Source organism: Rattus norvegicus, chromosome 14, assembly GCF_036323735.1.
Source record: "Rattus norvegicus strain BN/NHsdMcwi chromosome 14, GRCr8, whole genome shotgun sequence".
Lineage (NCBI taxonomy): Eukaryota > Metazoa > Chordata > Mammalia > Rodentia > Muridae > Rattus > Rattus norvegicus.
Window position 1 is genome coordinate 36,778,065 of NC_086032.1, and position 20,972 is coordinate 36,799,036.

At 39.5% G+C, this 20,972-nt stretch overlaps 1 protein-coding gene across 1 annotated transcript in view; it reads right to left on the reverse strand.

Moving 5' to 3' along the window:
* The window catches only part of Gabrb1 (gamma-aminobutyric acid type A receptor subunit beta1), a 483,582-nt gene that overhangs the window by 343,726 nt on the left and 118,884 nt on the right, over window positions 1-20,972 (reverse strand). The window lies entirely within an intron of this gene.

Below are 20,972 nucleotides of genomic sequence, written 5' to 3' on the forward strand. Positions count from 1 at the left end.
GCAATGGACTAGACATATATACTAAGCTACTCTAAGGCTCCAGGCAATGTATTTTCATATTATACCCCACATCCTACACTTTGGCAAAGTTCCTCAGTGTTGCCCTAGTATTACAGAGATAGACAGTGACAAAACTTAAACAAAGACTACATTATGCAAAAGTGACTTGTACTTAGAAACATAAATAGAGGAGAGGAAGAGTGGCTGATTTCTAAAAAGTGCAAAAAGACATTCAGTTTATGATAGTTGTCAGCCCTTCTACTACATAAACTGCAATAGATTGGTTATTTTAATTGAAATCAATAATAAATTCCTTTGTAAATCACTTTGATCTGGTACTAATTCAGGGCATCCTCAAAAGGATAGAGCTTGAAGAAAGTGACAGGTTAAAAAAACAAAAACAAACAACAACAAAACATAGGTAAGGGTGAGCAGCTTCAAGCTGAGGGGTATTTGAAGAAAGTCTGTATTGGAACAGAAAAGTCTGTTGTCCATGAACTGAAAGAACAATCATGGTAGGTGTATCCAGGACTTCATGGGATGATGACGGTGGTGTGTGTGTTGCAATGGGAAGGAAGCTACAGATTAAGCTGAACCTGTCCATGCAAGCTAGCTACTTTGTGATCTCTATCTAGAGAGCAATAGGAGGGTTTGAAGGATTTAAGCATGAGAGAACAGTGGCTTGGTGTGAAGGAGAGGTTGAGGGGAGCAGGGGTTTGGGAGATCAGGTAGAAGATTATTCCAAGGCACCATCATCCAGGCAATGGCTGCATGGACATGGAATTCCCTCAGAGACTTTTAGCAGACTTTTCAATACACTTTGAAAAAATAAAATGTTTTAACACATATGAATACACTTAAGACTTAAAGGCAACCTATCTACCTCATATGTATTTCTTTCCCTACACAGACACATATCTACATAGAGGTGTTTTTGTTTTTGTTCTAAACCTTTATAAAAGTAGAGTTGTTTTTCTTGTCTGAGATCTTTGTGTAGTGGATATATTCTCTTTTGGGAGATAATCTTCCTTTGCAGATTTTGTAATTCCTTGCCCTTAATTTAAGCATCTGTTTTCCAGGAAGCTTTAATTGGTTTTTAATTTTTTCATTGATACCTTGATGGTGGTTTACTAAATACAGCACCTGGCTGTGACCATTGAGTAACCATCATTGATTTTGAGTTTAGTCAAGCTTCTCTCCCTCAATCCATGAGTACCTTGAGGACTGTTCTTTTTTTTTCCTTTTCCATCTTTATTAACTTGGGTATTTCTTATTTACATTTCGATTGTTATTCCCCTTCCCGGTTTCTGGGCTAACATACTCCTAACCCCTCCCCCACCCCTTCTATATCGGTGTTCCCCTCCCCATCCTCCTCCCCTTACTGCCCTCCCCACAACAATCCTGTTCACTGGGGTTTCAGTCTTGGCAGGACCAAGGGCTTCCCCTTCCACTGGTGCTCTTACTAGACTGTTCATTGCTATCTATGAGGTTGGAGCCCAGGGTCAGTCCATGTATAGTCTTTGGGTAGTGGCTTAGTCCCTGGAAGCTCTGGTTGCTTGGCATTGTTGTTCATATGGGGTCTCGAGCCCCTTCAAGCTCTTCCAGTTCTTTCTCTGATTCCTTCAACGGGGGTCCTATTCTCAGTTCAGTGGTTTGCTGCTGGCATTCGCCTCTGTATTTGCCGTATTCTGGCTGTGTCTCTCAGGAGAGATCTACATCCGGCTCCTGTCGGCCTGCACTTCTTTGCTTCATCCATCTTATCTAGTTTGGTGGCTGTATATGAATGGACCACAAGTGGGGCAGGCTCTGAATGGGTGTTCCTTCTGCCTCTGTTCTAAACTTTGCCTCCCTATTCCCTCCCAAGGGTATTCTTGTTCCCCTTTTAAAGGAGTGAAGCATTTGCATTTTGGTCATCCTTCTTGAGTCTCATATGTTTTATGCCTTTAGGGTAATTCAAGCATTTGGGCTAATATCCACTTATCAGTGAGTGCATAGCATGTGTGTTTTTCTGTGATTGGGTTGCCTCACCCAGGATGATATTTTCCAGTTCCATCCATTTGCCTATGAATTTCATAAAGTCATTGTTTTTGATAGTGGAGTAGTATTCCATTGTGTAGCTGTACCACATTTTCTATATCCATTCCTCTGTTGAAGGGCAACTTGGTTCTTTCCAGCTTCTGGCTATTATAAATAAGGCTGCAATGAACATAGTGGAGCACGTGTCTTTTTTATATGTTGGGGCATCTTTTGGGTATATGCCCAAGAGAGGTATAGCTGGGTCCTCAGGTAGTTCAATGTCCAATTTTCTGAGGAACATCCAGACTGATTTCCAGAATGGTTGTACCAGTTTGCAATGCCACCAACAATGGACAAGTGTTCCTCTTTCACCACATCCTTGCCAGCATCTGCTGTCGCAGGAGTTTTTTGATTTTAGCCATGCTTACTGGTGTGAGGTGGAATCTCAGGGTTGTTTTGATTTGCATTTCCCTTATGACTAAAGATGTTGAACATTTCTTTAGGTGCTTCTCAGCCATTCCATATTCCTCAAATATGAATTCTTTGTTTAGCTCTGAACCCCATTTTAATAGGGTTATTTGTCTCCCTGCCGTCTAACTTCGTGAGTTCTTTGTATATTTTGGATATGAGCCCTCTATCAGTTGTAGGATCGGTAAAGATCTTTTCCCAACCTTTTGGTGGCCATTTTGTCCTAACAACAGTGTCCTTAGCCTTACAGAAGCTTTGTAGTTTTATGAGGTTCCATTTGTCAATTCTTGATCTTAGAGCATAAGCCATTGGTGTTTTGTTCAGGAAATTTTCTCCAGTGCCCATGTGTTCAAGACTCTTTCCCCACTTTTTCTTCTATTAGTTTGAGTGTATCTGGTTTGATGTGGAGGTCCTTGATCCACTTGTACTTAAGCTTTGTACAGGGTGATAAGCATGGATCGATCTGCATTCTTCTACATGTTGACCTCCAGTTGAACCAACACCATTTGCTGAAAATGCTATCTTTTTTCCATTTGATGGTTTTGGATCCTTTGTCAAAAATCAAGTGACCATAGGTGTGTGGGTTCATTTCTGGGTCTTCAATTCTATTCCACTTGTCTATCTGTCTGTTTCTGTACCAATACCATACAGTTTTTTTTTATCACTATTTTTCTGTAATACTGCTTGAGTTCAGGGATAGTGATTCCCCTGGAAGTCCTTTAATTGTTGAGGATAGTTTTAGCTGTCCTAGGTTTTTTGTTATTCCAGATGAATTTGCAAATTGTTCTGTCTAACTCTCAGAAGAATTGGATTGGTATTTTGATGGGGATTGCATTGAATCTGTAGATCGCTTTTGGTAAAATGGCCATTTTTACTATTTTAATCATGCTAATCCATGAGCATGGGAGATCTTTCCATCTTCTGAGATCTTCAATTTCTTTCTTCAGAGGCTTGAAGTTCTTATCATACAGATCTTTCCCTTGCTTGGTTAAAGTCACACTGAGGTATTTTATATTATTTGGGACTATTATGAAGGGTGTCGTTTCCCTAATTTCTTCCTCAGCTTGTTTCTCTTTTGTGTAGAGGAAGGCTACTGATTTATTTGAGTTAATTTTATACCCAGCACTTTGCTAAAGATGTTTTTCAGGTTTAGTAGTTCCCTGGTGGAACTTTTGGGACCACTTAAATATACTATCACATCATCTGCAAATAGTGATATTTTGACTTCTTCCTTTCCAATCTGTATCCCTTTGATCTCCTTTTGTTGTCTGATTGCTCTGGCTAGAACTTCAAGAACTATATTGAATAGGTAGGGAGAGAGTGGTCAGGCTTGTCTAGTCCCTGATTTTAGTGGGATCGCTTCAAGTTTCTCTCCATTTAGTTTAATGCTACTGGTTTGCTGTATGTGGCTTTTACTATGTTTAGGTATGGGCCTTGAACTCCTAATCCTTCCATGAATTTTATCATGGAGGGGTGTTGAAGTTTTCAAATGCTTTCTCAGCATCTAATGAAATGATCATGTGGTTTTTATCTTTCAGTTTATTTATATAGTGGATTACGTTGATGGTTTTCTGTATATTAAACCATCCCCTGCATGCCTGGGATGAAGCCTACTTGATCATGATGGATGATTGTTTTGATGTGCTCTTGGATTAGGTTTGCCAGAATTTTTTTATTTTTATTTATTTTTTATTTTTTATCTTTATTAACTTGAGTATTTCTTATTTACATTTCAATTGTCATTCCCTTTCCCAGTTACCAGGCCAACATCCCCTTAACCCCTCCCCCTCTATACGGGTGTTCCCCTCCCCATACTCCCATTAACACCTGTCCCACAACAACCACGTTCACTCGGGGTTCAATCTTGGCAGGACCAAGGGCTTCCCCTTCCACTGGTGCTCTTACTAGCTATTCATTGCTACCTATTAAGTTGGAGCCCAGGGTCAGTCCATGTATAGTCTTGGGTAGTGGTTTGTCAGAATTTTATCGAGTATTTTTGCGTCGATATTCATAAGGGAAATTGGTCTGAAGTTCTCTTTCTTTGTTGGTTCTTTGTGTGGTTTAGGTATAAGAGTAATTGTGACTTCATAGAAGGAATCCAGTAGCACTCCATCTGTTTCAATTTTGTGGAATAGTTTGGATAGTATTGATATGAGGTCTTCTATGAAGGTCTGATAGAATTTGCACTGAACCCATCTGGACCTGGACTCTTTTTGGTTGGGAGACATTTAATGACTGCTTCTATTTCATTAGGAGTTATGGTGTTGTTTAAATGGTTTATCTATTCCTGATTTAACTTTGGTACCTGGTATCTGTCTAGGAAATTGTCCATTTCCTCCAGATTTTCAAGTTTTGTTGAATATAGGCTTTTGTAGTAGGATCTGATGATTTTTTGAATTTCCTCTGATTCTGTAGTTATGTCTCCCTTTTCATTTCTGATTTTGTTAATTTGGACACACTCTCTGTGTCATCTGGCTAATCTGACTAAGGGTTAATCTATCTTGTTGATTTTCTCAAAGAACCAACTTTTGGTTCTGTTGATTCTTTGTATAGTCTTTTTGTTGCTACTTGGTTGATTTCAGTTCTGAGTTTGATTATTTCCTGCCTTCTACTCCTCCTGGATGCATTTGCTTCTTTTTGTTCTAGAGATTTTAGGTGTGCTGTCAAGCTGCTGATATATGCTCTCTCCTATTTCTTTTTGCAGGCACTCAGAGCTATGAGTTTTCCTTTTAGTGCAGCTTTCATTGTGTCCCATAAGTTTAGGTATGTTGTCCCTTCATTTTCATTAAATTCTAAGAAGTCTTTAATTTCTTTCTTTATTTCTTCCTTGCCCAGGTTATCATTGAGTAGAGCATTATTCAACTTCTATGTATATGTGGGTATTCTTTCATTATTGTTATTGAAGACCAGCTTTAGCCCGTGGTGGTCTGATCAGATGCATGGGATTATTTCTATCTTTCTATATCTGTATCTGTTTTATGATCTATTATATGGTCAATTTTGGAGAAAGTACCATGAGGTGGTGAGAATAATGTATATCCTTTTGTTTTAGGATAGAACATTCTATAAATATATGTTAAGTCCATTTGGTTCATGACTTCTCTTAGTCTGTCTATGTCTCTGTTTAATTTCTGTTTCCATGGTCTGTCCATTGATGAGAGTGGGGTATTGAAATCTCCTACTATTATTTTGTGAGGTGCAATGTGTGCTTTGAGCTTTAGTAAAGTTTCTTTTATGAATGTATGTGCCCTTGTACTTGGAGCATAGATATTTAGGATTGAGAGTTCATCTTGGTGGATTTTTCCCTTGATGAATATTAAGTGTCCTTCCTTATCTTTTTTGATGACTTTTGGTTGAAAATTGATTTTATTTGATATTAGAATGGCTACTCCAGCTTGCTTCTTCAGACCATTTGCTTGGAAAGTTGTTTTCCAGCCTTTCACTCTGAGGTAGTGTCTGTCTTTGTCTCTGAGGTGTGTTTCCTGTAGGCAGCAGAATGCAGGGTTCTAATTGCATATCCAGTTTGTTATTGGGTAATTGAGTCCATTGGTGTTGAGATATATTCAGGAATAGTGATTGTTGCTTCCTGTTATATTCGTATTTGGATGTGAGATTATGTTTGTGTGCTTTTCTCCTCTTTGTTTTGTTGCAAGATCATTAGTTTCTTGCTTTTTCTAGGGTGCAGCTTGCCTTCTTATATTGGGCTTTACCATTTATTATCCTTTGTAGGGGTGGATTTGTAGAAAGATATTGTGTAAATTTGGTTTTGCCATGGAATATCTTGGTTTCTCCATCTATGTTAATTGAGAATTTTGCTGGGTACAGTAACCTGGGCTGGCATTTATGTTCTCTTACGGTCTGTATGACATCTGTACAGAATCTTCTGGCTTTCATAGTCTCTGGTGAGAAGTCTGGTGTAATTCTGATAGGTCTGCCTTTATATGTTACTTGACTTTTTCCCCTACTGCTTTTAATATTCTTTCTTTGTTTTGTGCATTTGCTGTTTTGACTATTATGTGATGGGAGGAGTTTCTTTTCTGGTCCAATCTATTTGGAGTTCTGTAGGCTTCTTTAGTGTTTATGGGCATCTCTTTCTTTAGGTTAGGGAAGTTTTCTTCTATGATTTTGTTGAAGATATTTTCTGGTCCTTTGAGCTGGGAGTCTTCACTCTCTTCTATACCTATTATCCTTAGGTTTGGTCTTCTCATTGTATCCTGGATTTTCTGTATGTTTTGGACCAGTAGCTTTTTCCGTTTTACATTATCCTTTGACACTTGTGTCGATAATTTCTATGGAGTCTTCTGCTCCTGAGGTTCTCTTTTTTATCTCTTGTATTCTGTTTGTGTTGCTTGTATCTACAGCTCCTTGTCTCTTCCTTTGGTTTTCTATATCCTGGGTTGCTTTCTTTATTGCTTCAATTTCCATTTTTAATTCCTTCACCCGTTTGTGTTTTTCTGTAATTCTTTCAGGGATTTTTGTTATTCCTGTCTATAGGCTTATACTTGTTTATTTATCTTTTCCTCCTTTTCTCTAAGGGAGTTCTTTATGTCTTTCTTGAAGTCCTCCATCATCATGATCAAATGTGATTGAAAATCTAGATCTTGCTTTTCTAGTGTGTTCGGATATTCAGTATTTGCTTTGGTGGGAGAATTGGGCTCCAATGATGCCATATAGTCTTGGTTTCTGTTGCTTGGGTTCCTGCACTTGCCTCTCGCCATCAGGTTGTCTCTGGTGTTACCTTGTTCTGCTATTTCTGACAGTGGCTAAACCATTCTTTATGCCTGTGTGTTAGGAGTGCAGTAGACCTGTTTTCCTGTGTTCTTTCAGCCAGTTATGGAAACAGTGTTCTGCTTTCGGGTGTGTAGTCTTTCCTGTCTACTGGTCTTCAGCTGTTCCTGTGGGCTTGTGTCCTGAGTCCACCAGGCAGGTCACTTGTAGCAGAAAAGTTGGTCTTACCTCTGGTCCTGAGCCTGAAGTTGCTCCTGGGGTCTGATTTTGAGCTCTTGGTGAGGGTGGCAACCAGGAGGGCCTGTGCTGCCTTTTCCGGGAGCCCCCGTGCACCGGGGTCCCAGATGGCGTTAGGAATTTTCCTCTAGAGTTAGAAATGTGGGCCGTGTGTAGTCTCTTCTGGCTTCCCAGGCATGTCTGCCCCTCTGAAGGTTTAGCTCTCCCTTCCATGGGATTTGGGTGCAGGGAGCTGTTGACCAGGTCCCTTCAGATATGGGCAGTGTCTGGACCTCAGGGGACCTGCCGCTTGAGTGCCCCTATCTTCCTGTTCCAAGAGGCCCTATACAGTTTCCTCTTGGGCCAGGGATGTGGGCAAGGGTGGACAGTATTGGTGGTCTCTCCCGCCCTGCAGTCTCAGGAGTGCCCACCTGTCTTTCATGTATTTTTATTAAGGACATTTGTTTTGCTTTTGAATCAATGTTTCTCTGTATAGCTGTCCTGGAAATATTTGTAGACCAAACTGGCCTTGAACTCAAAGATCTGCTTGCTCTGCCTCCTTGTTGCTGGGATTAAAGCTGAGAATGACCACCTGACCTAAGGATATCTTTAAAAAAGTTTAAATATAAAGTTATTCATTATAACTAATATGCAGAAATCCATTGCTATTTCCATATATAATTATGTACATATAACAAAAATGTATATTTGTATTATTTATACAATATTTTGTATAAATATATACATACATATATGTATGTAGATATATACTGTTCTTTGATTTTCACCAAATAGCACCCTATTTTCATGACAGTTGTATTTCACTACTCTTTCCTCTTCCCTTTGTCTTCTTCTTGCTCACTTTCCCTTCCTACTCTAATGACCAGCAAACATAATGCAACACATTTTGATCTAGAGTCTACATATGAGAGATTATAAATGGTATTTGCCTTTCTGCATCTTACGTAGTTTCCAAAACATAATGATGCCCAGTTGCATTCATTTTCTGGAAATTATCACTATTTCATTTTTTCCCCTGAGTGATGAAAAGTATCATCTTGTGTTTAAATAATTTAGCCAATCAGGTCAATACAATCAAGCCCAGAGTGTCCCAACACAAACTCAAAGAAATTAAATACTTGTCCTTTCCAGAACTTCCTCTCCCTGGAACTAAAGGTCTTAGTTCACTTGATGATATAGACATACATTCAGATATATCTATATCTATATCTATATCTATATCTATATCTATATCTATATCTATATCTATATCTATATCTATATCTATATCTATATCATCTATATCATCTATATCATCTATATCATCTATATCATCTATATCATCTATATCTATATCTATATCTATATCTATCTATATCTATATCTATATCTATATCTATATCTATATCTATATCTATCTATCTATATCTATATCTATATCTATATCTATATCTATATCTATATCTATATCTATATCTATATCTATCTATATCATATATATATATCTGAGCATTCCAGAACAGAGAAGATAGAAATGCTGTAACTCTTCAAAATATGAAAACAAAGAAAACCCTGAAGCAAAGTTGTTCCTATGATACTTAGTGCTCCAGGCTAGGTTTGTTCTTCTCAGACTACACAAGTGGCGTTCCTGCCTGGTCATCCTTTGGGTGTGGCGTCTGCTATTCTGCATAAGACTTTAGGGAGGAAGCAAAGGTTCTTTTTATTCATGAGGTTGGTAGTTGTGTCTCACCTTTCTATTTCGATTCCACCACATTAGTTTATAAAGAAGACTTTTCTCTTCCCTTGATTTTTTAAAAATATAATTTCCCCCTTTTTCTTGTCATACAAATAAATTGGTTTAATTATCTCCTCTAGGGCTCTGAAAATGGAGTCTAGATCATTGACATGAAATATGTATTCTATTTTAGGGCAACATTTAAAGCTTTAAATTTCCCTCTTACTACCTTGTCTGTGTTCCACAATTTCCATCTGTGAGTTGCCATTTAATTTTGCTCCAAAACTTAACTATCTTATATCCGTATGAAAGTTTCACATTTTTATGTCATTCTGCCCTCGTCTCTCTGCACTTTTATATGTCACATGAATTTCTTATAGCTTGTCACATTTTCTTTTCATTGAACTATGTATACACATCTTTTATTTAATATAATTGGCTCTGTTAATTTTATAGCTAACTTATTTCTATTTTCTCATTTTTTCCTATCCTACTTTACACGCCTAGCACTATTGATCACTAATGATTTCTAGTTCATTTTTTTAGTGTTCTCTTTCTTATTGGATATATTTTACTTATTGCAATCAGAGACAGTATTTCCCTTCTCGTGTCAGGAAAACTGTTGCTCTTTCCCTAACATTATAACACTTGTAAGAGTCAAAGATGATATTGGTGGGACAAAAAAGAGCTCACTCTAGGTAGGAGAGTTAAGACAGGAGATCAGCCTATGTCAAATGGCCCACAGGAAATGGCAGTTTGTTACAGAAAGACCGTGGGAGAAAAACTATGTGTCAGGATACATTACTGGACTACGATGTACAAAGGAAAAAGACAAAATACTCACATTTCACATGTCATAGGCATAAACAGCCATTGAAAGTAGTTGAAAAAGTTGGGGTTTATGTTACACATCTCCATGTAATATTATATGAGATAATTTTAGTAATATACGTACATATAAAATGCATATGCAGTTGTGTTAGGATTTTTACAGTTTCAACTCCTTATAAACCATGAATACACTGATCTCATACCAATGTGCTTCACCTCAACGTAACCATTTAACTCGCTACTGTCACTCTTGATGTTATAAATGTTTAATCAACACAAGATACTATAATGAGAAAATGAGATGTACTGTAAGGAGATGAAGGTGTTTTTTTCCTATTCAGACTGGAACCAATTTGGGAATAATTTTATAATTCTTAAAACTAACCCGGAAAGGGACAGCTGTATGCGAGCATGGAGGCAGAGCCTAACCAGGTCCACAGACAATGCTTTTAGCCATCTTATACAGAATGGGGGGCTGGCGGCAGAAGCACAGAAATAGAAAAAACATATACTTCATTCAGGTCCCTCTGTGCCTCTCCTCCTCTCTCGTGGCTCCTGCAGTATTTGCTTACATGTTTCCCCTTTTCTGACCTACCCTGTGCACAGTCATTAGCCTCACCTCCAGAGGCCTCCCCTTATTTGCTTATCCACTAAATAAACGACAAGTTCTCCGGCACAGCATTAAAAGGCCCCTTTGTCTGCTTCTCAATCTCCTTCGCAGGCTCCTCTCTCAATATTCTCTCACAACAGCACTGTCTGTGTAAATATGTTTTTTTTTTTTTTATTTACTTGAGTATTTCTTATATACATTTCGGGTGTTATTCCCTTTCCCGGTTTCCGGGCAAACATCCCCCTCCCCCCTCCCCTTCCTTATGGGTGTTCCCCTCCCAACCCTCCCCCCATTGCCGCCCTCCCCCCATAGACTAGTTCACTGGGAGTTCAGTCTTAGCAGGACCCAGGGCTTCCCCTTCCACTGGTGCTCTTACTAGGATATTCATTGCTACCTATGGGGTCAGAGTCCAGGGTCAGTCCATGTATAGTCTTTAGGTAGTGGCTTAGTCCCTGGAAGCTCTGGTTGCTTGGCATTGTTGTACTTTTGGGGTCTCGAGCCCCTTCAAGCTCTTCCAGTTCTTTCTCTGATTCCTTCAATAGGGGACCTATTCTCAGTTCAGTGGTTTGCTGCTGGCATTCGCCTCTATATTTGCTGTATTCTGGCTGTGTCTCTCAGGAGCGATCTACATCCGGCTCCTGTCGGTCTGCACTTCTTTGCTTCATCCATCTTGTCTAATTGGGTGGCTGTATATGTATGGGCCACATGTGGGGCAGGCTCTGAATGGGTGTTCCTTCAGTCTCTGTTTTAATCTTTGCCTCTCCCTTCCCTGCCAAGGGTATTCTTTTTCCTCATTTAAAGAAGGAGTGAAGCATTCACATTTTGATCATCCGTCTTGAGTTTCGTTTGTTCTAGGGATCTAGGGTAATTCAAGCATTTGGGCTAATAGCCACTTATCAATGAGTGCATACCATGTATGTCTTTCTGTGATTGGGTTAGCTCACTCAGGATGATATTTTCCAGTTCCAACCATTTGCCTACGAATTTCATAAACTCGTTGTTTTTGATAGCTGAGTAATATTCCATTGTGTAGATGTACCACATTTTTTGTATCCATTCCTCTGTTGAAGGGCATCTGGGTTCTTTCCAGTTTCTGGCTATTATAAATAAGGCTGCGATGAACATAGTGGAGCACGTGTCTCTTTTATATGTTAAGGCATCTTTTGGGTATATGCCCAAGAGAGGTATAGCTGGATCCTCAGGCAGTTCAATGTCCAATTTTCTGAGGAACCTCCAGACTGATTTCCAGAATGGTTTTACCAGTCTGCAATCCCACCAACAATGGAGGAGTGTTCCTCTTTCTCCACATCCTCGCCAGCATCTGCTGTCACCTGAGTTTTTGATCTTAGCCAATCGCACTGGTGTGAGGTGAAATCTCAGGGTTGTTTTGATTTGCATTTCCCTTATGACTAAAGATGTTGAACATTTCTTTAGGTGTTTCTCAGCCATTCGGCATTCCTCAGCTGTGAATTCTTTGTTTAGCTCTGAACCCCATTTTTTAATAGGGTTATTTGTTTCCCTGCGGTCTAACTTCTTGAGTTCTTTGTATATTTTGGAAATAAGGCCTCTATCTGTTGTAGGATTGGTAAAGATCTTTTCCCAATCTGTTGGTTGCCGTTTTGTCCTAACCACAGTGTCCTTTGCCTTACAGAAGCTTTGCAGTTTTATGAGATCCCATTTGTCGATTCTTGATCTTAGAGCATAAGCCATTGGTGTTTTGTTCAGGAAATTTTTTCCAGTGCCCATGTGTTCCAGATGCTTCCCTAGTTTTTCTTCTATTAGTTTGAGTGTGTCTGGTTTGATGTGGAGGTCCTTGATCCACTTGGACTTAAGCTTTGTACAGGGCGATAAGCATGGATCGATCTGCATTCTTCTACATGTTGCCCTCCAGTTGAACCAGCACCATTTGCTGAAAATGCTATCTTTTTTCCATTGGATGGTTTTGGCTCCTTTGTCAAAAATCAAGTGACCATAGGTGTGTGGGTTCATTTCTGGGTCTTCAATTCTATTCCATTGGTCTATCTGTCTGTCTCTGTACCAATACCATGCAGTTTTTATCACTATTGCTCTGTAATACTGCTTGAGTTCAGGGATAGTGATTCCCCCTGAAGTCCTTTTATTGTTGAGGATAGCTTTAGCTATCCTGGGTTTTTTGTTATTCCAGATGAATTTGCAAATTGTTCTGTCTAACTCTTTGAAGAATTGGATTGGTATTTTGATGGGGATTGCATTGAATCTGTAGATTGCTTTTGGTAAAATGGCCATTTTTACCATATTAATCCTGCCAATCCATGAGCATGGGAGATCTTTCCATCTTCTGAGGTCTTCTTCAATTTCTTTCCTCAGTGTCTTGAAGTTCTTATTGTACAGATCTTTTACTTGCTTGGTTAAAGTCACACCGAGGTACTTTATATTATTTGGGTCTATTATGAAGGGTGTCGTTTCCCTAATTTCTTTCTCGGCTTGTTTCTCTTTTGTATAGAGGAAGGCAACTGATTTATTTGAGTTAATTTTATACCCAGCCACTTTGCTGAAGTTGTTTATCAGCTTTAGTAGTTCTCTGGTGGAACTTTTGGGATCACTTAAATATACTATCATGTCATCTGCAAATAGTGATATTTTGACCTCTTCTTTTCCGATCTGTATCCCTTTGATCTCCTTTTGTTGTCTGATTGCTCTGGCTAGAACTTCAAGAACTATATTGAATAAGTAGGGAGAGAGTGGGCAGCCTTGTCTAGTCCCTGATTTTAGTGGGATTGCTTCAAGTTTCTCTCCATTTAGTTTAATGTTAGCAACTGGTTTGCTGTATATGGCTTTTACTATGTTTAGGTATGGGCCTTGAATTCCTATTCTTTCCAGGACTTTTATCATGAAGGGGTGTTGAATTTTGTCAAATGCTTTCTCAGCATCTAATGAAATGATCATGTGGTTCTGTTCTTTCAGTTTGTTTATATAATGGATCACGTTGATGGTTTTCCGTATATTAAACCATCCCTGCATGCCTGGGATGAAGCCTACTTGATCATGGTGGATGATTGTTTTGATGTGCTCTTGAATTCGGTTTGCCAGAATTTTATTGAGTATTTTTGCGTCGATATTCATAAGGGAAATTGGTCTGAAGTTCTCTTTCTTTGTTGTGTCTTTGTGTGGTTTAGGTATAAGAGTAATTGTGGCTTCATAGAAGGAATTCGGTAGGGCTCCATCTGTTTCAATTTTGTGGAATAGTTTGGATAATATTGGTATGAGGTCTTCTATGAAGGTTTGATAGAATTCTGCACTAAACCCGTCTGGACCTGGGCTCTTTTTGGTTGGGAGACCTTTAATGACTGCTTCTATTTCCTTAGGAGTTATGGGGTTGTTTAACTGGTTTATCTGTTCCTGATTTAACTTCGATACCTGGTATCTGTCTAGGAAATTGTCCATTTCCTGAAGATTTTCAAATTTTGTTGAATATAGGTTTTTATAGTAAGATCTGATGATTTTTTGAATTTCCTCCGAATCTGTAGTTATGTCTCACTTTTCATTTCTGATTTTGTTAATTTGGACACACTCTCTGTGTCCTCTCGTTAGTCTGGCTAAGGGTTTATCTATCTTGTTGATTTTCTCAAAGAACCAACTTTTGGTTCTGTTGATTCTTTCTATGGTCCTTTTTGTTTCTACTTGGTTGATTTCAGCTCTGAGTTTGATTATTTCCTGCCTTCTACTCCTCCTGGGTGTATTTGCTTCTTTTTGTTCTAGAGCTTTTAGGTGTGCTGTCAAGCTGCTGACATATGCTCTTTCCTGTTTCTTTCTGCAGGCACTCAGCGCTATGAGTTTTCCTCTTAGCACAGCTTTCATTGTGTCCCATAAGTTTGAGTATGTTGTATCTTCATTTTCATTAAATTCTAAAAAGTTTTTAATTTCTTTCTTTATTTCTTCCTTGACCAGGTTATCATTGAGTAGAGCATTGTTCAATTTCCACGTATATGTGGGCATTCTTCCCTTATTGTTATTGAAGACCAGTTTTAGGCCGTGGTGGTCCGATAGCACGCATGGGATTATTTCTATCTTTCTGTACCTGTTGAGGCCCGTTTTTTGACCAATTATATGGTCAATTTTGGAGAAAGTACCATGAGGAGCTGAGAAGAAGGTATATCCTTTTGCTTTAGGATAGAATGTTCTATAAATATCCGTTAAGTCCATTTGGCTCATGACTTCTCTTAGTCTGTCTACATCACTGTTTAATTTCTGTTTCCATGATCTGTCCATTGATGAGAGTGGGGTGTTGAAATCTCCCACTATTATTGTGTGAGGTGCAATGTGTGTTTTGAGCTTTAGTAAGGTTTCTTTTACATATGTAGGTGCCCTTGTATTTGGGGCATAGATATTTAGGATTGAGAGTTCATCTTGGTTGATTTTTCCTTTGATGAATATGAAGTGTCCTTCCTTATCTTTTTTGATGACTTTTAGTTGGAAATTGATTTTATTTGATATTAGAATGGCTACTCCAGCTTGCTTCTTCTGACCATTTGCTTGGAAAGTTGTTTTCCAGCCTTTCACTCTGAGATAGTGTCTGTCTTTGTCTCTGAGGTGTGTTTCCTGTAGGCAGCAGAATGCAGGGTCCTCGTTGCGTATCCAGTTTGTTAATCTATGTCTTTTTATTGGGGAGTTGAGGCCATTGATATTGAGAGATATTAAGGAATAGTGATTATTGCTTCCCGTTATATTCATATTTGATGTGAGGTTATGTTTGTGTGCTTTCATTCTCTTTGTTTTGTTGCCAGGACGATTAGTTTCTTGCTTCTTCTAGGGTATAGCTTGCCTCCTTATGTTGGGCTTTACCATTTATTATCCTTTGTAGTGCTGGATTTGTAGAAAGATATTGTGTAAATTTGGTTTTGTCATGGAATATCTTGGTTTCTCCATCGATGTTAATTGAGAGTTTTGCTGGATACAGTAATCTGGGCTGGCATTTGTGTTCTCTTAGGGTCTGTATAACATCAGTCCAGGATCTTCTGGCCTTCATAGTTTCTGGCGAGAAGTCTGGTGTGATTCTGATAGGTCTCCCTTTATATGTTACTTGACCTTTTTCCCTTACTGCTTTTAATATTCTTTCTTTATTTTGTGCGTTTGGTGTTTTGACAATTATGTGACGGGAGGTGTTTCTTTTCTGGTCCAATCTATTTGGAGTTCTGTAGGCTTCCTGTATGTCTATGGGTATCTCTTTTTTTAGGTTAGGGAAGTTTTCTTCTATGATTTTGTTGAAGATATTTACTGGTCCTTTGAGCTGGGAGTCTTCACTCTCTTCTATACCTATTATCCTTAGGTTTGATCTTCTCATTGAGTCCTGGATTTCCTGTATGTTTTGGACCAGTAGCTTTTTCCGCTTTACATTATCTTTGACAGTTGAGTCAATGATTTCTATGGAATCTTCTGCTCCTGAGATTCTCTCTTCCATCTCTTGTATTCTGTTGGTGAAGCTTGTATCTACAGCTCCTTGTCTCTTCTTTTGGTTTTCTATATCCAGGGTTGTTTCCATGTGTTCTTTCTTGATTGCTTCTATTTCCATTTTTAATTCCTTCAACTGTTTGATTGTGTTTTCCTGGAATTCTTTCAGGGATTTTTGCGATTCCTCTCTGTAGGCTTTTACTTGTTTATTAATGTTTTCCTGTGCTTCCCTAAGTGTGTTCAGGTCTTTCCTGAAGTCCTCCAGCATCATGATCAAATATGATTTTGAAACTAGATCTTGCTTTTCTGGTGTGTTTGGATATTCCATGTTTGTTTTGGTGGGAGAATTGGGCTCCGATGATGGCATGTAGTCTTGGTTTCTGTTGCTTGGGTTCCTGCGCTTGCCTCTCGCCATCAGATTATCTCTAGTGTTACTTTGTTCTGCTATTTCTGACAGTGGCTAGACTGTCCTATAAGCCTGTGTGTCAGGAGTGCTGTAGACCTGTTTTCCTCTCTTTCAGTCAGTTATGGGGACAGAGTGTTCTGCTTTCGGGCGTGTAGTTTTTCCTCTCTACAGGTCTTCAGCTGTTCCTGTGGGCCTGTGTCTTGAGTTCACCAGGCAGCTTTCTTGCAGCAGAAAAGTTGGTCTTACCTGTGGTCCCGAGGCTCAGGTTTGCTCGTGGGGTGCTGTCCAGGGGCTCTCTGCAGCGGCAGCAACCAGGAAGACCTGTGCCGCCCCTTCAGGGAGCTTCAGTGCACCAGGGTTCCAGATGGTCTTTGGCTTTTTCCTCTGGCGTCCGAGATGTGTGTGCAGGGAGCAGTCTCTTCTGGTTTCCCAGGCCTGTCTGCCTCTCTGAAGGTTTAGCTCTCCCTCCCACGGGATTTGGGTGCAGAGAACTGTTTATCCGGTCTGTTTCCTTCAGGGTCCGGCGGTGTCTCTGGCTGGGGTCCTGCCGCTCCTGGGCCCTCCCCCACGGGAGCCCAGAGGCCTTATACAGTTTCCTCTTGGGCCAGGGATGTGGGCAGGGGTGAGCAGTGTTGGTGGTCTCTTCCGCTCTGCAGCCTCAGGAGTGCCCACCTGACCAGGCGGTTGGGTTTCTCTCTCTCACGGGGTCTGGGAGCAGAGAGCTGCTGCGGGCCGGGATCTGCGGGTGTGGGACTTCCGGTAAACACAGAAGGTGCCCGGTTCTAGAGAAATTCTGTTTCCGTGTGTCCCAAGCTCACCAGGCAGCTTTCTTGCAGCAGAAAATTTGGTCTTACCTGTGATCCCGAGGCTCAAGTTCGCTCGTGGGGTGCTGCCCAGGGGCTCTCTGCAGCGGCAGCAACCAGGAAGCAATATGTTTTTTTTAAATGTTAAAATGCATGTTTTGATTTTTCCTGTTAGCTCAGTCATTTTTCTGTTTCTCTTGAAGTGTGTGACAAACAACATGTATGTAAAGTATAAAATAGGATGTTTTGATTGCATATAACATTGTGAAATGATTTGTACAATCAAGCCAATCAGCAAAGGCACAGTCTCATATAGCTATGATATTTGTATGTGGTAAAAATACTGACGAGTGACTCTTACCCCATTGTGTATATTCTGTGCAACGTTGTCGAGTACAGCCATGATGCTGTATGTTTGCACTCCATAGATGAGCTATGTAGTCTCTAACCACCTTTCTCCTACCCCACCCCACCCCCACCCACAATCCTTGACAGCTACTATTTTGCTCTCTGATTAAAATTCGCCATTTTTAGATTCACAAAAAAGTAAGATTCTGTAGTATTTTTTAAATGTTATCTTCCTTTGGACTTTAGGTCCATCCTTTTTGTTTCAAATGGTATAGTATCTCTTTTAAGACACTTCTCTGTGTTCATGTATGTCACGCATCACATTTTCCATTTCTGTTCAGCATCTCCGGAGTCTAAAGCTTTTATCCATTTCTCAGTGATTTTGAATGAACTTTCAATGAATATGAAAGTATTCCTTCCAATATATACTCAGAATTAGGACTGTTGCCTCATAGCTCAGTTCTATAATTAATATCTCGAGAGATCTTCCACTGCTTTCCATGGCTAAACCAGTTTGCATTCTACTCAATGAGGCACTTGGGTTCCCTTTTTCTATACATCATCATAAAACTCTGTTATATATTGTCTGATCACAGCTTTCTCACAGGTGTGTGAGGTTGTTTCACTAAGGTTTGGATTTGTATTGCTTGGCAGACTAGTGATAATGAGCGTTTCCTCACATGGCTGTTGTGTGTTTATAGATAGTCTTTTTCAGAAAATTCTACTCAGGTCTGTACCCATTTTTCAATGTTTATATTGACTTGTATGACATATATACATATGTATGTATACATGTGTGTTATATGCAAATTAACCCCTTATTTTATATATATAATACTTGCATCATATATATAAGATGTATATTATATATATATTATATATATGATGCAAGTATTTTTCTCTTTCCATATATTGTATTTTGATAGAGTATTGTTTTATGATACAGAGACATTTCAGTTTAATATAAAATTTCCTTTTCTACCTTTGCTCCAATTGTTCATAATTCTTGTGTCATATTAAAATTTATTGTCCCTAAAAATACAAATATTTTCTTTTTTTTACTTTGATAATTTTTTTCTCTTTATGTTTTCACGATCTTTTCCCATCTTTATTAAATTGGGTATTTCTTATTTACATTTCAAATGTTATTCCCTTTCCCAGTTTCTATGTCAACATCCCCCTAACCCCTCCCCCTCCCATTCTATATGGATATTCCCCTCCTAATCCTCCCCCAATTACCGCCCTCCCCACAAGAAACCTGTTCACTGGGGGTCCAGCCTTGGCAGGACCAAGGGCTTCCCCTTATTCAGATTATTTTCTGTCAGTGTCAGGTCTCACATTTAAGTATTTCTTCCCATTAAGGTGGTACTTACATAGTCATTTGTAAAAGTTTAATGTCATACTTTTCCAAATGGATATTCAATTTTCCTAACCTATTATGGGAGAACTAAATTTTTCTACGTTTCTTTTGTCAGTGACCAGCAGTGGACCGTCACATGAATTAATTAATTCTGGTCTAGTGCTCCACACAGGTTTCTTCGTATGCCAATCCCATGCTGCTGTGACTACTGTAGCATTTCCCATTTTAAAGTCAGTATCTATGAGGCCTTAAGGTTTGTACTTCTTAACATTGCTTTGGCAATGATACGACTAATTTAGACAGGTACAGCCCCATTTCAGGAGCTAACGCAATTTCTTCCAGATTGAAGTGACACAGGTTACATACAGTTCAGGAGGCTGGTATCAGGATCCAGAAAGTTCATATTGGGTATGTATCATGTCTCTCTGGAAAGTTCTTATCTCAACATAAGTTTTGAGAAAATATTTATTTTTTTTAAGACCTTAAGTTCTCCTCTATGAATGGTTGCATCAGCTGACATACTATATGAATCCTATAGGACCTCAAGTTTCTTAAGTTGCACAGCTTATTTTCCCATTGAAAACAGGAATATATGAAAATTATGACTATATGCTCTTCATGTTAATTCTGTAGCTCAAAATAGTATATCTTTTTTTTATTAACTTGAGTATTTCTTATATACATTTCAAGTGTTATACCCTTTCCCGTTTCCAGACAAACATCCCCCTCCCCCCTCCCCTTCCTTATGGGTGTTCCCCTCCCAACCCTCCCCCCATTGCCGCCCTCCCCCCATAGTCTAGTTCACTGGGGGTTCAGTCTTAGCAGGACCCAGATCTTCCCCTTCCACTGGTGCTCTTACTAGGATATTCATTGCTACCTATGGGGTCAGAGTCCAGGGTCAGTCCATGTATAGTCTTTAGGTAGTGGCTTAGTCCCTGGAAGCTCTGGTTGCTTGACATTGTTGTACTTTTGGGGTCTCGAGCACCTTCCAGCTCTTCCAGTTCTTTCTCTGATTCCTTCAACGGGGGACCTATTCTCAGTTCAGTGGTTTGCTGCTGGCATTCGCCTCTGTATTTGCTGTATTCTGGCTGTGTCTCTCCGGAGCGATCTACATCTGGCTCCTGTCGGTCTGCACTTCTTTGCTTCATCCATCTTGTCTAATTGGGTGGCTGTATATGTATGGGCCACATGTGGGGCAGGCTCTGAATGGGTGTTCCTTCAGTCTCTGTTTTAATCTTTGCCTCTCCCTTCCCTGCCAAGGGTATTCTTTTTCCTCATTTAAAGAAGGAGTGAAGCATTCACATTTTGATCATCCGTCTTGAGTTTCGTTTGTTCTAGGGATCTAGGGTAATTCAAGCATTTGGGCTAATAGCCACTTATCAATGAGTGCATACCATGTATGTCTTTCTGTGATTGGGTTAGCTCACTCAGGATGATATTTTCCAGTTCCAACCATTTGCCTACGAATTTCATAAACTCGTTGTTTTTGATAGCTGAGTAATATTCCATTGTGTAGATGTACCACATTTTCTGTATCCATTCCTCTGTTGAAGGGCATCAGGGTTCTTTCCAGTTTCTGGCTATTATAAATAAGGCTGCGATGAACATAGTGGAGCACGTGTCTCTTTTATATGTTGAGGCATCTTTTGGGTATATGCCCAAGAGAGGTATAGCTGGATCCTCAGGCAGTTCAACGTCCAATTTTCTGAGGAACATCCAGACTGATTTCCAGAATGGTTGTACCAGTCTGCAATCCCACCAACAATGGAGGAGTGTTCCTCTTTCTCCACATCCTCGCCAGCATCTGCTGTCATCTGAGTTTTTGATCTTAGCCATTCTCACTGGTGTGAGGTGAAATCTCAGGGTTGTTTTGATTTGCATTTCCCTTATGACTAAAGATGTTGAACATTTCTTTAGGTGTTTCTCAGCCATTCGGCATTCCTCAGCTGTGAATTCTTTGTTTAGCTCTGAACCCCATTTTTTAATAGGGTTATTTGTTTCCCTGCGGTCTAACTTTTGAGTTC